Source organism: Macadamia integrifolia, chromosome 9 (assembly GCF_013358625.1).
Source record: "Macadamia integrifolia cultivar HAES 741 chromosome 9, SCU_Mint_v3, whole genome shotgun sequence".
Classification (NCBI taxonomy): Eukaryota; Viridiplantae; Streptophyta; class Magnoliopsida; order Proteales; family Proteaceae; genus Macadamia; species Macadamia integrifolia.
Window position 1 is genome coordinate 27306418 of NC_056565.1, and position 2656 is coordinate 27309073.

General features: G+C 32.7%; 1 long non-coding RNA gene across 1 annotated transcript; it reads left to right on the plus strand.

Moving 5' to 3' along the window:
* Nucleotides 1–670: 670 nt before the first annotated feature.
* Nucleotides 671–2238, plus strand: LOC122088765. Its single transcript, XR_006143132.1, has 4 exons — nucleotides 671–788; nucleotides 1591–1666; nucleotides 1763–1837; nucleotides 2157–2238. It is a non-coding gene; the product is annotated as an uncharacterized LOC122088765 (long non-coding RNA).
* The last annotated feature ends 418 nt before the right edge of the window (nucleotides 2239–2656 follow it).

A 2656-nucleotide genomic window follows, 5' to 3' on the forward strand; every position in this document is an offset into this window, starting at 1 on the left:
TTCCTATCGCCGTATCGATCAATCTTCTTTTATATTGTTGCTTTAATTTTGGAAAATTAGTGCATCTTAGTGCAATATGGGTCTTGTGAACCCAAGCAAAAGGATAGTGAAAATTTTTTGTGGTCAATTTATTTATTTGTTTTATTGTAGTTGTAATTTTGCTTTCACTGTTTTGGGGCCTAATCTATTTCATGAGTAGAAATTGGATTACAATAACCATTGCTTCCATTGCTCAATGACAATTTTTTCATAGTTTTTTACTTTATTGTATAAAGTAATTTGCTCTTTCTAAGTATACAAATCAAGTTAATAACTTGATAAATAAAAAATATACAATAAACTATAAAATAATATCCGAATTTTTTGCCCGACTTTTTTTTTTAATTGAATAATTCTCGAATCCGAATCCAAATCCAACTCCAATTTTTATTTGTCCACTCTTTTGACCGCTTTTTTGACCGAATCCTTAAATTAACCAATCGAATTATTTCGAATAATTCTTCGCCCGAATAATTCCTGAATCCGAATTTGCTAACTATGGACATGACAAAATAACTACAAAAGTTGTCCACATGGATAAATAGTGTTTATGTGGAGAAACTATTTTCCTGTTCGAAATGTGATTAAAACATATATTTAAAAAACAAAACAAATCAAGTGATACAATTGTAGAAAATAAAACTTCTTCAAACCCTGATTGAAATTGGATTACCTGTTTTGCTTTTCCAGGGAACATCCATGATGGAAGCAATGGAGATATTTCTGCTGATCACTACCATCGTTTCATGGTACCAACCCCCTCCACTTATTACTTAATGCAAAGTAAATTAATATTGGATGAGTGTTTATGATTCTGGCATTCTCAAACCTAGGAGGGAGGCGATGATCATTTTGCACCTCTGTGTCTGTGGTGCAACGACCTAGACATATTTTTATTTTTGTTGATTATCTGTTTATTTCCAAGGGATTTTTTTTTTTTTCCTAATGAACAGAGAAAAACTGAGTGGAAGGAAAATTTTAAAACGAAATCCTAGGCTGTGTTAGGAATGCATTCTCAGAATGTGTTCTGGGTTGACGAAAATGCAGTTTGGTTCCCATTCTGAATTCTAAGAATGGGATGAAGAATAGATTTCGTTATAGAATCACTACCATCTTATACAAGTATATTAAAACACTAAAACACTTTTATGGTTACTGTCATACCGTTTGAAGATATTCAAATGAGATATCTTTTTTGAATGAAGCGATTCCGAGTCGTGACTAATCATCTCAGGTTTCTCCGAATGATCCGGTTTCTATTATATATTGACAATCTTTTGATAATTGGAGATGGCTTCATTGCTGATAATCTTGCTTATTAAATTACTTTCGAAAAGGAAAATGAGTAATTTGATTCTGGATGGCAAACAAATGCAAAGCTAAAAGACAGAGTAAGTTGTGTCAACTGTAAAATCCAAAACTAAATTATTTACTTTTTTACTTTCCTAATACTGATAATTCAGAATAGATATGTATTCCCCCCCCCCCCCCTCATCCTCCAAATGGGGTCTTTTTACCCTTTCCTAATGATAACAATAACTGATCAAATAGGAAGATGTGGAACTAATGCATTCACTTGGAGTTAATTCCTGCAGATTCTCCATTTCATGGTCAAGAGTGCTTCCAAGTAAGTTGGTACAGTAGTTCTTTTATTTCTTCTTCTTCTTCTTCTTCTTCTTAATTATAAATGAAGTTAGAAAATGAAAATCAATATGTACACCAGGTGGTAGATTTGGAGAGATTAATCCCATGGGAATTGAATTCTACAACAAGCTCATAAATGCTCTCCTACACAAAGGTAAAATCATCTGCAATTTTTCAGACACCCAAGCTTTGTATTATTTCCGTTCTTCTGTTGCTCTGTTGTAGCTAAAAGAGGCAACAATTCCAGTCGTCCTCCATGGCCTCTTAATGTTATTGGACAATACCTTCTCATTTGCATATTTCCCAGTTGTGTGGTCCTGTAAATGTTCTGGAGGTGCCTTTGAATGCTAACAGCAATAGAAGCATTATAGGACCTTGTCATGTTACACTTAATCAAGATATGATGAAGCCTATTATATGCATATATAGGAATAAAGTTCTGCTAACTTTTTTTTTTCTTATTGTCCACCCAGGGATACAACCATTTGTTACATTGTGCCATTTTAATATTCCTCAAGAACTTGAAAACCGATATGGATCATGGTTGAATCCCCAAATATAGTAAGGTTTTTTTTTTAATATTATGTTTTCTTGCTCTAAATCTATGTGCATTGTTTGTTCTTGTTTTCCTATTATCTTCTTCAACTTTTTAGGATTGCGTTTCTACACATGCTAGATAGCAAACCCTATCAAATTAGTAGTCCAAATAGAACCATAGAGATTAAAATAAAAATTTTTAACTCTTTATATTTCTTGAATTCATTTGAAAGAATAAGGCACCTAATAACTAGATGGATAGGTATGAACTTCCTGAGCCAGTAAACTCCACTCCATGATAGTTAAAAAAAAGCTCTTGAATATTTTTAGAGTTTCAAGATGTACTGATCAATCTTGAAATGAAGAGAGGCCATTTTTGGTGTTCCCATCAATACATTTTTGGTTTTTTGGTGTTTGTATAAGTTCAATTCGGCAG